The sequence below is a fragment of the Macaca nemestrina genome, chromosome X (assembly GCF_043159975.1).
Source record: "Macaca nemestrina isolate mMacNem1 chromosome X, mMacNem.hap1, whole genome shotgun sequence".
NCBI classification, from domain to species: domain Eukaryota; kingdom Metazoa; phylum Chordata; class Mammalia; order Primates; family Cercopithecidae; genus Macaca; species Macaca nemestrina.
In genome coordinates this window covers 3,388,845-3,404,942 of record NC_092145.1, presented here as the reverse complement: position 1 = coordinate 3,404,942, position 16,098 = coordinate 3,388,845, and the positions used below count along the sequence as shown (strand labels likewise).

General features: G+C 37.3%; 1 pseudogene; it reads left to right on the top strand.

The window, feature by feature from the left end:
- Nucleotides 1–1,429: 1,429 nt before the first annotated feature.
- Nucleotides 1,430–2,646, top strand: LOC105495904 (keratin, type II cytoskeletal 8 pseudogene; annotated as a pseudogene).
- Nucleotides 2,647–16,098: the final 13,452 nt, after the last annotated feature.

Below are 16,098 nucleotides of genomic sequence, written 5' to 3'. Positions count from 1 at the left end.
TTTGAACTTATTGGAATTTATAAAATAGTACACTAACAGCTACAAGATATACATTGTTTTTTAGAATTATGGCATATCAAATATGAAAGAATATTACTGGGCCAAAAAGTAATTCTCAAGATTAGTCAAAATACTGAAATCCTACCGCATATGTTATCTGACAACAATTCATTGAAATATTGTTTTTTGTCCAAAAGAAAAGAAAGCATAAGTTCACAAAAAGTTTCATACAATACACAATGAAATACTATTCAACCTTAAAAAAATGAGAAAATTCTGTGATTTATGACAACATGAATGAATCTGAAGGACATAATACTATGTGAAATAAGCTGGCCACATAAAGACAAATACTGCCTGATCTCACTTATATGTAAAATCTAAAAATGTCAACTTCATTGAAGCAGAGAGTAGAATGGTGGTTGCCAGAGGCTACAGAGTGAAGGGGGAATAGGAAAAGTGGAGATGTTGGCCAAAGGATACAAAGCTTTAGTTAGAAAGGAAGAATAAGTTTTAGTGATCTATTGCATAACATGATAACCATAGTTAATAATAATGTATTCTATATTTTTTGACTGCTAAAAGTGGATTTTAAAATTCTCACCTCATTAAAAATAAGTAAGTGAGGTGATGAATATGTTAATTTGCTTGATTTTCTAGTTCTACAATTTTTACATATATCAAAAGGTCATACTGTACCCCATAAATAAATACAATTATTTGCCAACTTGAGATTTTAAATGGGGAAGTAAAAAAAATAAATGTATGAAAAAATATTTAAAACTAAAAAATGATTATATTGGTCAAATAATAAACACTTAGAAAGTACAAAATTTTTAAAATCCATAATTACACTTATAATTGTACATTAAGTTCATAATTTTATATATACAGTCATCCTCGATATCCATGGGCAGTTGGTTCCAGGACCCATCACAGATACCAAAATCCACAGATGGTCAAGTCCCTGACCTAAAACGGTATACTATTTGCATATAACGTATGCACATCCTTCCATATACTTTAAGTTATCACTAGTTTATTTGTAATAGTTAATACAATGTGAATGCTATGTAACTAGTTGTTATACTGTATTGCTTAGGGAATAATGACAAGAAAAAATATCTACATGTGCTCAGTACAGACACAACCATCATTTTTGTTTTTCAAATATTTTTGATCTGCAGTTGCTTGAATCCATGGAGGCAGAACCCACAGATGCAGGGCCAACTATATTTGTACATGAAAATTCAAACAAATCTACAATATAATACCAATATTAATAAGTAATATAGCATAGAAGGTCAATATACAAAAATCAATTGTGTTTTAGTTATTAGAAACAATGAGCGAAAAATGAAATTAAAAGAACAAGACTAATAACAATAATATCAGAGAGTAAATGGCATAGAAATACATTTAACAAAAGATGCACAACATCCAGGCCATGCACACCCAGGAGAAGGAGCAGATCAAGACCCTCAGCAAGTATGCCTCTTTCATCGACAAGGTATGGTTCCTGCAGCAGCAGAACAAGATGCTGGAGACCAAGTGGAGCCTCCTGCAGCAGCAGGAGATGGCTCGGAGCAACATGGACAACCTGTTCGAGAGCTACATCAACAACCTTAGGCAGCAGCTGGAGACTCTGGGCCAGGAGAAGCTGAAGCTGGAGACGGAGCTTGGCAACATTCAGGGGCTGGTGGAGGACTTCAAGAACGAGAATGAGGATGAGATCAATAAGCATACAGAGATGGCGAATGAATTTGTCCTCATCAAGAAAGATGTGGATGAAGCTTACGTGAACAAGGTAGAGTGGGAGTCTCGCCAGGAGGGGCTGACTGACAAGATCAACTTCCTCAGGCAGCTGTATGAAGAGGAGATCCAGGAGCTGCATTCCCAGATCTCGGATACGTCTGTGGTGCTGTCCATGGACAACAGCTGCTCCCTGGACATGGAAAGCATCATCGCTGAGGTCAAGGCGCAGTACGAGGAGATCGCCAACCGCAGCCTGGCTGAGGCTGAGAGCATGTACCAGGTCAAGTATGAGGAGCTGCAGAGCCTGGCTGGGAAGCCCGGGGATGACCTGCGGCGCACAAAGACTGAGATCTCCGAGATGAACTAGAACATCAGTCGGCTTCAGGCTGAGACTGAGGGCCTCAAAGGCCAGAGGGCTTCCCTGTGGAGGTTGCCATCGCAGATGCAGAGCAACGTGGGGATCTGGCCATTAAGGATGTCAACGTTAAGGGATGCCTCCGAGCTGGAGGCCACCCTGCAGCGAGTCAAGCAGGACATGGGGAGGCAGTTGCATGAGTACCAGGAGCTGATGAACGTCAAGCTGGCCCTGGACATTGAGATGTCACCTACAGGAGGCTGCTGGAGGGCGAGGAGAGCCAGCTAGAGTCTGGGATGCAGAACATGAGTATCCATATGAAGACCACCAGCGGTTTTGCAGGTGGTCTGAGCTCGGCCTATCGGGGGGCCTCACAAGCCCCGGCCTCACCTATGGCCTGGGCTCTGGCCTCTGGCTCTGACGCGGGCTCCAGCTCCTTCAGCTGCACCAGCTCCACCAGGGCCCTGGTTGTGAAGAAGATCTAGACCCATGATGGGAAGCTGGTGTCCGCGTCCCCTGACGTGCTGCCCAAGTGAACAGCTGCGGCAACCCCTCCCTGCCTGCCCCTCCTGCGACTTGCCTAGAGCCCGGGAGGGAGGCCGATGTGCAGGGAAGCACAGGGAACAGAAGACACACCTGAGGCTCAGCCCTAGCCCTCAGCCCACCTGTGGGGGAATTTACTGCCTGCGGACCCCCCTTACCCATGTCTCCAGCTACAAAACAATTCAATTGCTTTTTTTTGTCCAAAATAAAACCTCAGCTAGCTCTGCCAAAAAAAAAAAAAAAAAAAAAAAAAAAAAAAAAAAAAAAAAAAAAAAAAGATACAGAATCTTTAAAGCAACCAGAGGAATAAAAGACACTACATTTACAAGAACAACTGGAAAATGGAAGGCAGATTTCCCAAAAGAAACAATGTCAGTCAAAAGGTAATGTTATAACATTTTTTAGGTTCTAAAATAAAAATAAGCACACAGAACTACCAACATAGAATTCTACACCCAAAGAAAATATTATTCAACAATGTGGGTGGAATAAAGAGGCTTTCATATGAACAAATATTAAAGGAATTCCTCACCAGCAGACCAACACTGAAAGAAAGCAAGACAAAAACAAAGAAAATTCTTCAGTCTAAAGGAAAATTATGCTAGATGGAAACATGAAAATGCAAAAGGGCATGAAGAACACCAGAGAGAATAAATACATGGGTAAAAGTAAATATATATTTAGATTGCATAAAACGGTAATTAGAATATTTTGTACAGTCTAAATTATGTGCAAAATGAAATATGAAGTGAAAATACATGACAAAAATAATGCAGGAGGGTGAAAAAAGGGGTAAGTACTGTTTACAGTTTCTAGTAGCATCAGAGACATAGTACAAATAGTTCGTACTTGACTATAATAAGTCAAAACTTCCTGCTGTAATTTCTAAGGTAGCTACTAAAATAGCGGAAGAAGATATAACTGACAAATTAATAGAAAAAAAAACATTCTAAATAGAAACATTGACTACACTAAAAGAAGGCAAGAATGGAAGTAAAAGGGAATATGAAACAAGTGATTCAAATAGAAACTTGATGATTTAGCAGCAAATATATTCTAAACCAAATTATATATCAGTAATTAATAAAAATAAGTCAAATATTTACAAGTAAAATATTAAGATGGTCAGAATGGATTTTTAAACCCAAATATATGCTAGTTACAAGAAATACAGTTTAAATATTAATATGCCAAAAGTTTAACATAAAAGGACTGAAACAGAAGTCATGAACCAAAAAGATAGATAATGAAACTGTAATCAGGAAAATCAAGAAGCAATACTAGAGAAAAAGAAAGTTATTTCATAATTATAAAAGGATCAATAAAACAAGAAGACATTATCATAGTCCTCTGTGGGAAGTGTTAAAGACTTTGTGGACATCTTTGATCCACCTCAAGTCTCAATCAAGATAACAGCAGAGATTTTTGTGGAAACTGACAAGCTGATTCTAAAATCCATGTATAAAAGCAAAAAGCTAAAATAGAGGTAATCTTGAAAAAAAAAAGAACACATCTGGAGGACCTGTAAATAAGAACTGTGGTATTAGTGCAAGGATATACTAACTGGAATGGTTATACATATAATGGAATAAAATAATGAGTTCAGGCAAATATTATCACCCAATTTTTTTCATAAAGGTGATATTGCAGTTCAGAGGTGAAAGTGTAGTCTTTCAAATAAATAGTGCTATATTAAATGCACATTTATATGGAAAAAACTGCAATTATATCACAAAGTCACACCATGTGAATTGCAAATTAGTTGAAAAATTTTATGTTAGAAGTAAAATAAATATTTTATAGAAAATATCTTTAAGGATAACCTCTTTGTGACTTTGGTATAGGCAAAGTTTAAAAAAAAATAGGACACAAAAAACACTAACCGTTAAAGAAATAAATGGTAACTTAGACCACACTAAAATTAAGATTTGCTCATCAAAAACACCAACAAAAAATGAAAAGGCAATCTACAGGATAGGAGATGACATTAGAAACACATATATCTGGCAGAGAACTTCTACCATGAAAATATAAACATATATACATATATATAGATAGATAGATAAAAAGACAACCTATCTAAAAAACAGACAAATGAACATAATGAAAAAAGATATTAAAATATCCAACAAATATTTGAAAAGCTGTTTAACTTCATTCTCATCAGAGATGCAAAGAAGCAAATTAAAACCACAAAGGGATAGTACTATTCCACCACCTGAATAGCTACAATGTAGACAAAAAGTATTAAATACCAAATGTTGACCAAAAATGTCTAGATGTGATATCCTGGTAAATGTTTAATAACTGAATCTCTTAGAAATGAATATATAAGATCCCTGATTTATGGCTTTTTTCCAGTCTCCATACTGTAAATACACCATAGCCAATTTCAGGCAGCCATCCTGAGATCACTGAATGCAGAATTGAGAAGAGATGCCCACAATTGGCCCTTGAAAGCCAGTATGACCCAGGTCCAGAACACCACTGACATGCAGCAACAATAATTCTCACATATTATTGGTGGGAGTGTAAATTGATACAACTGGTTTGGAAAACTGGCAGTTTCTCCTAAAATTGAAGACATGCATACCCTTATTACACAGCACTTCTACTCTGGGGTATGTACCCAACAGAAATCCATACATGTGTTCACCAAAAGACATGTTTGAGGATTCTCATAACATCGTTAATATGTAAAAGCTAAAACGTGGACACAACCCAAATCCCCATCAACAGTTTAAAGGATAAACAAATTGTAATACCATGACATAATGGAGTACTATGCATCATCAGTCAATAAACTACAGCCCACAGGAAAAATGTGACCAGTCCCTTATTTTCTTACAGCCCCTGAGTGAAGAATGTTTGTTACATTTTTAAATAGCCACATTCTTAACAGTTATACAACTACCTACATAAAGTCATCAATTTTGCCTCTTGACCTACAGGGATTGTGCAATTTGCTATCTGGCCCTTTAAGAAAAAATTTGCTGATCTTTGCTATAAACCAGTGAGAGTGAATAATTTACAACAGTGATCTCAAAGTATGGCCCCTGGATCAGCAGCATTAACAGCACCTGAAAACAGGACTACCAGGCTCCACCCCAGACATACTGAATCAAAACTCCGGGCTGTGACCCAGCAATTCATGCTTTAACAAGCCCTCTTGGTAATTCTGATGTATGCTAAAGTTTGAGAACCAACGATCTACAACTCTAAACATGAATAAATATCACAAACATAATGTGGAGTGCAAGAACATAGATGCAATAAAGAACATACTATATAATTCCATTTATATAAAATTTAAAAACATGTACAAGTATTCTATTTAAAAATCAAGACAATGGCTACCCATGGAAAGGGACTAGTGACTGGAAGGGAGCATGAGGTGAGTTTTTGCAATATTAAATTGGCTTGCAGATTGCTGCCTTCTGGCTGTGTCCTTACATGGCAGAGAGAGAGGGGGGGGGGGAGGGAGGGAGGGGGAGAGAGAGAGAGAGAGAGAGAGCGCAAGCACACTTTGGTGTCTCTTCCTCTTTTTACAGGGGCACCAGCCTTTTCAAATGAGGATCCTACCATTACAATTTCACTTAACCTTTATCACCTCCTCACAGACCCTATCTCCAAATACAGTGACATTGGGGGTTAGGGCTTCAGCATATGAATTTTGAGAGGACACAAGCATTCAATCCATAATATATTCTAAAGGAAATTGTAAGCATGTTCTTCAGGCAGAAGAAAAGTAATCCCATATGGAAGCTTGGAAATGTAACAACAACAAAAAAATGAAAAGCAACAAAAATGGTAATAATATTAAAGAGTACTGATAATATAAACAATAATGTCTTGCTGGAATACAAGAATGTATGACAAAAATAAATGACAGGTCATAGATAAAGCATTCATGAAGCAAGTAAAAGTGTCAATTTATATTAAACTCTTATGAGTTAATGAATTTGTATTTTTATAGTAAACACTAAAATAATAGCAAAAGGTATAAAACCTTCAAGCTAATAGAGTATATATGTGTATTTTAGAATGCTTGAATATACTCAATCTATATTCATTCTAAAATAAGGCAAGCAAGAGAAAATAAGAATATAGGCAGGTGGAAAAAATAGAAATCGCTTAATACGCTGAAAAATTTCAATGCAAATGTATTTGTAATTATAGTAACTATACATAGAATAATGCTCCAATTAACTAAATATTGTCCAACTAGATCCTACCAAGTCTCAACTATATGCTATTTATAGAACACAACTTCAAAACATAAAAGGAAAAGAGTGAAAGTAAATGAATGGGAAAAGAGCATGCAACTCTAACCAACACGTGGCTGGTATAGCTATGACAACATCAGATAAGCAAGACTTTAAAGCAAAAAGAATTACCAGAGGAAAAAAAATGACAATAGTAAAAATTAAGAATTAAATTTATGAGGAAATATTAACTATTCTAAATTTATGTACTTAATAACATGTTCTCAAAATATTTAAGGAAAATATTGACAGTAGTAAAAGGAGAAAAAGAAAAACCCAGAAACATGGTAAAATTTAACACACTTTTATCAGTACATGATGGAATAAACACAAACAAGTTAGCAAAGACAAAGAATATGCAAAAGAACATTAAACCAAGTAACTATAGAATACATATTCTCCAAATACCCACACAACATATAGAGAACTGTCCATTTTGCTGAGCCATAATACAATTATCTACATATTTCAAATGAATAAAATCATAAAATAATTATTTAGCTATAATATAATCACATTAGGAAACAATAATGAAAAAGTAACTAGAAAAGTCCCATTGTTCAGAAGTTAAGCAATATGCTTGTAAATAATCCAAGGAAAATTGAAACTATTATAAACTGAATAACAGTAAAAATACTATTTAGTAAACTTACTATTTATTAAAACTTACAGGATCTGACTTCTACTTCTGAGTAAAATGGAATAGTTCATGGCAGGTCAATATTTCCACTGAAAACAATTAGAAAAAAAGATGGATTTCAAAAATTATATATTTATTTATAGACACCTAATAACTGTAGAATTAAGCAAGACTAGAGGGAATACAATTCCAGAATGAGGACAGTCTTTCGGAGGTAAACTGAAGCTCCACAGCTGTCTCTGAGAATATGTCCTGATTCTGAACATGGATCTGAACTTGAGAATTTGAGCTAGGTCTAGGTGGAGAGCTGCTGCTGGTGGACTTTTTGACAGCTACACAGAGCTGAAGTGAAAAAATTTAGATTAGACAGGCCTCAAATAGACAATTTATTTCTCCTTCAAGATATTTGCTAAACTCTAAAGCTAAACTGAAGAGGAAGATAAAGAGCTTAAGCCAAAACTTAAAGCAAAATAGAATTATTTCCACAGTCTCTAGGTGATTAGGAGGCAAAGGTTGGGGGTACAGGATTGGCAGGACTAAGAACAAGTAACAAATGAAAGCATTAGAGGGAGTAGTAAATTAACACCCATATCTTCCAACAACCTTTTGCAGATCTGGAACCTGCTGAAAGATAAGAATCCACACTTGGTCCTTGGCAGAACTTTTGGCAGATGGTAATGACAAAATTGGAGTCTTGAAGGATGCTAAATGCACAGCTGGTTTCTCCCTCAAAAGATTTGCCAAATTCTGAATCTTCACAGGGCAGGAGGTTAAAGAGATAATTCAAAAACCTCTGAATCACACAGGAAAAAAAATGCCCATAGTCTCTTAGCGCTGAGGTTACAAAGACCTGCCATGTGCTCAAATAAATGTCCTGGGGGGCAAGCCATAGAAACGGTAAATTAGGATTCATTAAACTAAATACCAGCTTCCACCAGCTCAGTCTGTGATTAAAGTATAATATTTAGCTCCCTACCCTATCTGCCTAGCAAAGGAGCTTTGGATAATTACACAAGGCTAAAGTGGCAGAATTTAGATTAGACAGGCCTCAAATAGATGACTATAGACAAATTTTAGATCATGTGAAATCTATAATAGCTGGTGGGGGGAAATCATATGAGATAATAAATATAAAACTACAATAAATGATATGTATTGAGATATCTTAATTTTTACAAACAAAATGCTGACCAAAAAGACATCAGCTTTGAAGACAGACAGGTCTGTGGATAAACCACATACTCAGAAATAGTTTTTTGACCTTAAAAAAGTATACATATGTAACAAACCTGCATGTTATGCACATGTACCCTAGAACTTAAAGTATAATAATAATAAATAAATTTTAAAAAAATAAATAAATAAAGTTTAAAAAAAAGTTATTTAACCTTCTAGCCTTCAGTTTATGTATTTGTAAATGGAAATAAATAATAGCAAGCAGAGAATATGCTGTCATAAGAATTATGAGATGATACATTTAAAGTAATTAAAACAATCTCTGAAATGTAAAAAACATACAATAATGGTTTCATTATTATTGCTGTCATCATTACTACTGTGACAAAGAAATAGCAGCTTTTATAATACTTTCCATTTTGCCAAATGCCTTTGCATTTATCATCTCACTTGATTCCTCCCTGCAATTAATATAAATGAACCAAAGATCATGTTCTGCATTTCAAATAATGAATAAACTGAGACTCCCAAAAGAGAAATGACTTGCTCAGAGACAGGCAACAAGGTACTGAAGAACCAGGACTAGAGCCCTCAGCTATTCACGCTTGTCCCACTTTGTACAACTCCACATTACCTGCAAACAGGATATGAATCTACTCCACTATGCATATTTAACTCAAATTTTGCCTGCTGCTGAATGGGGCTTAGGAGTATTTTCTCAATATCCAAGGATGACACAAGCATTCAGCTGATTGAGTACTAAGATAAATCTTACAGTTCATTTATTCTATCAACTTTCCCCTTCCCTCACTCATGCCATGACATTTCTCCATATCCAACTTAAAGTCCATGGCATGGTCCATCATTCTAATCACTTCCTTGTGCACACAAAACAGTAAACTTCCTTGTCTCTATCTCCCTTTATCATACTAAATTAGCAAAACAAAATTCTGGTTAAATCTAATTCAATGCCTACTCTTAAGCTGTGCCTGACTGAGCAGCTGAATATGTGAATGTAACTGGACCAAAAATACATAATCAACCTGGCCTGTCCAAATTCAAGCTGATCTTTGGTGCTGTTCAACAATCCCACCACATGTCCTTTCCATCTATTTTCCCACTCCCCAAGAAGACCATTTCCCACCTTCTCTTTATTGAAATCGCCTCACCTCCTTCTCACCCTCCCTCTCAGTTGATGTCCTTGCTTTCTATTTCACTAAGAAAATCTAGGCCATCAGAAGAGAATGTCTATATGTTTCCCACATCTTCTTCCCCACCAGCATCATGCATACATATTATGCCTTCTTTTTAGTGACTATGGATAAACTGTCCTTGCTCTTACCCCTCCACTTGTGAACTGTGTGTCAACTTCTCTGTCCTTTTAAAGATAGCACTATAGAAATTCTACTCTCTCTCGTAAATCACTATTTATTTCTTTTTACTGGAGAATCCTCATCAGCATTCTGTGATACATCTCATTTTTGAAACCTTTCTCTTAAACCCATGTCTTCTCTCAGCTACAATCTCATTTATTTGCTGCCTTTACAACAACACTCTTTTAAAAAGTAATCTAAACTCACTCCCTATCCCCGATTTTTTATATTTTCCAAGTTTTATTGAGGTATGATTAGAAAATTCAAGTTGTGTACAGTTAAAGTGTGTATATAATATATAATGATTGCATATAGTATATATCGTGAAATTATTATAACAAGCTAGTTAGCACATTCATTAGCTCACATAGTTCCTGGTTTTTTACTTTATTAGGAGGTATGAATGCTTAACATCTACTGCTTTAACAAATTTTAAGTATACTTATTATTAACTATATTCACCATTCTGTATATCATATTGCCAGAACTTATTAATCTTGTAAGTTAAAGTTTTGACCAAAATCTCCCTACTTCCCCAATTCCACAGCCCCTGGCAACCGGTGTTCTACTGTCTTCTTTGACTGTTTTAGATTCTACATATAAGTATTTCTTTGTCTGGCTAGTTTTGCTTAGCATAATGTCCTCCAGGTTCATCCACGTTGTCACAAATGTCAGGATTACTTTTTTATGGCTTAATAGTACTCCATTGTCTATATGTGCAACATTTTCTTTATCCATTCATCTGTTGATGGACAGAGACTTCCTCTATATCTTAGCTATTGTAAATAATGCTGAAATGGACATAGGGGTGCAGATATTCCTTCAAGATACTTGTTTCATTTCCTTTGGGTATATACCCAGTAGTGGAATTAGTAAATCATATGATCAAGTCTGCTTTTGAAGCTCTGTCTTGAATTTGTCTTTTCTGTCACATTCTTCAGCTGTTTGGTTATTTTTCATGGTTTTTGTTTCTTTATTAAACTTCTTATTTTGCTCATGTATTGTTATCCTCATTTCATTTAGTGTTCTATCTGTGTTCTTGATATGGTTTGGTTGTGTCCCCACCCAAATCTCATATTGAATTGTAGTTCCCATAATCCCCACGTGTAGTGGAAGAGACCTGGTGGAAGGTAATAGAAACATGGGGGCGGTTTCCCCAGGCTATTCTTGTGATATTGACTAAGTTCTCACGAGGTCTGATGGTTTTATAAGGGGCTTCTCCCTTCACTCAGCTCTCATTCTTCTCCTTCTGGGCATCTTTTTTAAAAAAGGATGTGTTTGCCTCTCCTTCTACCTGAGGCCTCCCCAGTCATGCTGAACGGCAAGTCAATTTAACCTCTTTTCTTTTAAATTATCCGGTCTCCCTCATGTCTTTATTAGCAGCATGAGAACGAACTAATACAGTAGATTGATACTGCTAGAGTGGCTTACTGCTATAAGGATACCCGAAAATGTGGAAGTGACTTTGGAACTGGGTAACAGGCAGAGGTTGGAACAGTTTAGAGGGCTCAGAAGAAGACAGGAAAATGTGGGAAAGTTTGGAACTTCCTAGAGACATGGAGGGCTCAGAAGACAGGAAGATGTGGGAAAGTTTGGAACTTCCTAGTGACTTGTTGAATAGCTTTGACTAAAATGCTGACAGTGGTATGGACAATGAAGTCCAGGCTGAAGTGGTCTCAGATGGAGATGAGGAACTTGTTGAGAACTGGAGCAAAGGTGACTCTTGTTATGCTTTAGCAAATATACTGGTGGTATTTTGCCCCTGTCCTAGAGATCTGTGGAGCTTTAAACTTGAGAGAGATGATTTAAGGTATCTGGCATAAGAAGTGTCTTCTTTTTTTATTTTTTTATTTCCATAGGTTTGCGGGGAATAGGTGGTATTTGGTTACACAGGTGAGTTGTTTAGTGGTGATTTGTGAAATTTTGGTGCGCGCATCACCTGAGCAGTATACACTGAACCTGCTTTGTAGTAGTTTATTCCTCACCCCCTTCCCACCTTTCTCCCTGAGTTCCCAAAGTCTATCGGGTCATTCTTATGCCCTTGCTTCCTCATAGCTTGGCTCCCACTTATGAGTGAGAACATATGATGTTTGATTTTCCATTCCTGAGTTACTTCACTTAGGATAATAGTCTCAAATCCCATCCAGGTTGCTGTGAATGCCATTAAGTCATTCCTTTTTACCACTGAGTAGCATTCCATCATATATATATACCACAGTTTCTTTATACACTAGTTGATTGACGGACATTTGGGTTGGTTCCTCATTTTTGCAATTGTGAATTGTGCTGCTATAAACATGCATGTCAAATATCTTTTTTGTATCATGACTTCTTTTCCTCTAGGTAGATACCCAGTAGTGGAATTGCCAGATTAAATAGTAGTTCTACTTTTAGTTCTCTAAGGAATCTCCACACTGTTTTCCATAGTGGTCATAGTACTTTACATTCCTACCAGCAACATAGAAGTGTTTGCTGTCCACTGCATCCATGCCAACATCTATCATTTTTTTTTTCGATTTTTTATTATGGCCATTCTTGCAGGAGTAAGGTGGTATCACACTGTTGTTTTCATCTGCATTTCCCTGATCATTAGTTATGTTGAGCATTTTTTCATATGTTTACTGGCTATTTGTATATTTTCTTTTGAGAATTGTCTATTCATGTCCTTAGTCCACTTTTTGATGGCATTATTTTTTTCTTGCTATTTTTTTGAGTTCCTTGTAGATTCTGGATATTAGTCCTTTGTCAGATGTATAGATTGTGAAGATTTTCTCTCACTCTGTGGATTGTCTGTTTACTCTGCTGACTGTTCCTTTTGCCATGCAAAAGCTCTTTAGTTTAATTAAGTCCCAGCTATTTATCTTTGTTTTTATTGCATTTGCTTTTGGGTTCTTGGTCATGAAATCCTTGACAAAGCCAATGACTAGAAGGATTTTTCTGATGTTATCTTCTAGGATTTTTAAACTTTCAGGTCTTAGATTGAAGACCATGATCCATCTTGAGTTGATTTTTATATAAAGTGAGAGATGAGGATCCAGTTTCATTCTTCTACATGTGGCTTACCAATTATCCCAGTACCATTTGTTGAATAGGGTGTCCATTCCCCACTTTATCTTTTTGTTTGCTTTGTTGAAGATCAGTTGGCTTAAGTATTTGGGTTTATTTCTGGGTTCTCTATTCTGTTTCATTGGTATGTGCCTATTTTAATACCAGTACCATGCTGTTTTGGTCACTATGACCTTATAGTATAGTGTGAAGTCAGATAATGTGATACCTCCAGATTTCAGTGTAATAAAAGCCATCTGTGACAAACCCACAGCCAACATAATACTGAATGTGGGAAAGTTGAAAGCATTCCCTCTGAGAACTGCAGCAAGACAAGTTTGCCCACTCTCACCACTTCTATTCAACATAGTGTTGGGAAATCTTAGCCAGAGCAATCAGACTGGAGAAAGAAATAAGGGGCATCCAAATGGGTAAAGAGGAAGTCAAACTGTCGCTGTTTGGTGATGATATGATTCACCTACAAAACCCTAAAGACTCCTCAGAAAGCTCCTAGAACTGAAAAAGAACTCAGCAAAGTTTCCGGATACAATATTAATGTACACAAATCAGTAGCTTTTCTATACACCAACAGCGACCAAGCTGAGAATCAAATCAAGAACTCAACCCCTTTTACAATAGCTGCAAAAAAATAAAATATTTAAGAATATACCTAACCAAGGAGGTGAAAGACCTCTACAAGGAAAACTACAAAACACTGCTGAAAGAAATCATACACAACACACACAAAAAAATGGAAACAGTTCTCATGCTCATGGATGGGTAGAATCAATATTGTAAAAATGACCATACTGCCAAAAGCAATCTATAAATTTAATGCAATTCCCATTAAAATACAACCACCATTATTCACAGAACTAAAAAAAAAAAAAAAATCCTAAAATTCATATGGAACCAAAAATGAGCCCACATAGCCAAAGCAAGACTTGGCAGAAGAAATTTCTAAGCAGCAAAGCATTCAAGAGGAAGCAGAGCATAAAAGTTTGAAAATTTTGCAGCCTGACAATGCAATAGAAAAGAAGAACCCATTTTCTGGGGAGAAATTCAAGCCAGCTGCAGAAATTTGCATAAATAACAAGGAGCTGAATGTTAATCACCAAGACAATGAAAAAGTATGTCTCCAGGGCATGTTAGAGACTTTCATGGCAGCCCCTTTGATCATAGGCCCACTAGGAGGAAAAATGGTTTCCTGGATCAGGCCCAGTACCCCCTGCTATGTGCGGCCTAGGGACTTGCTGCCCTGTATCCCAGCTGTTTCAGTATGGCTAAAAGAGGCCAAGGTACAGTTCGGGCTGTGGCTTTCTCAGAATGTAAATCCTAAGCCTTGGCAGCTTCCACATGGTTTTGAGCCTATGGGTGCACAGAAGTCAAGAATTGATGTTTGGGAACCTCTGCCTAGATTTCAGAGGATGAATGGAAACACCTGGACGTCCAGGCAGAAGTTTGCTGCAGTAGTGGAGCCCTCGTGGAGCACCTCTGCTAGGACAACATGGAAGGGAAATGTGGAGTTGGAACCCCCACACAGAGTCCCCACTGGGGCACTGCCTATTGGAGCTGTGAGAAGAGGGCTACCATCCTCTAGACACCAGAATGGTAGATCCACCTACAGCTTGCCCCCATGAACCTAGAAAAGCCACAGGCACTCAACACTAGCCCGTGAAAGCATCTGGGAGGGGGGCTGTACCCTGCAATGCCACAGGGGTGGATCTGCCCATGGCCATGGGAGCCCACCTCTTGCATCAGCATGACCTAAATGTGAGACATGGAGTCACAGGAGATTATTTTGGAGCTTTAAGATTTAATTACTGCCTCATTGGATTTCAAACTGGCATAGGGCCTGTAGCCCTTTGTTTTGGCCAATTTCTCCCATTTGGAATGGGTGTATTTATCCAATGCCTGGACCTCCATTGTATATAGGAAGTAACTGACTTGCTTTTGATTTTACAAGCTCATAGGTGGAAGAGACTTGCCTTGTCTCAGATGAGACTTTGGACTTGGACTTTCAACTAATGCTGAAATGAGCTAAGACTTGGGGGACTGTTGGAAAGGCATGATTGTGTTTTGAAATGTGAGGACATGAAATTTGGGAGGGGTCAGGGGTAGTATGATATGATTTGGCTGTGTCCCCACCTGAATGTCATCTTGAATTGTAGTTTCCATAATCCCCATGTGTGGTGGGAGGGTCCAAGTGGGAGGTAATTGAACCATGGGGGTGATTTTCCCCATGCTATTCTTGTGATAGTAAGTTCTTGTGAGATCTAATGGTTTTATAAGGGGCTTCCCCCTTTGCTCTGCTCTCATTCTTCTCTGTCCTGATGCTTTGTGAAGAAAGATGTGTTTGCTTACCCTTCCACCATAATTGTAAGTTTCCTGAGCCTTCCCTAGCCATGCTGAACTGTGAGTCAATTAAACCTATTTTCTTTATAAATTACTCAGTCTCAGGTATTTCTTTATTAGCAGTGTGAGAACAGACTAACACAGTCCTCTTGCATCCCATTAAGCTTCTGTATGATGATTGTTTCAAATTTTTGTCAGGAAATTTGTAGATATTATCATTTATTTGGGATCAGTTACTGGTGATTTAATAGTTCCCTTTGGTGTTGTCATGTTCATTTGATTCTCCATGATTCATACACATAGCTTTGTGTTGGTATCTGTGCATCTGAAAGAGAAAACACCCCTTCCAGTCTTTACAAACTGGTTTTGGCAGGCAGTGACTTTCTCCTGTTGGGCTCTCAGGCTGATGGGATTTCCTCTAGTATCACAGTTAAGTGTGGTTGGAGCTGGGTCACATGGATGCTGCTGGATCTGTAGTGAAGTCTATGGTTGGTGGGCCTTTTACTTGAGGTTCAGTTGAGCATGAACCTATGTAGTCCCTGGGAAGACAGGACTGCCTCTAGGAAATTGGTCAGTGGGGCTGGTGCTGGA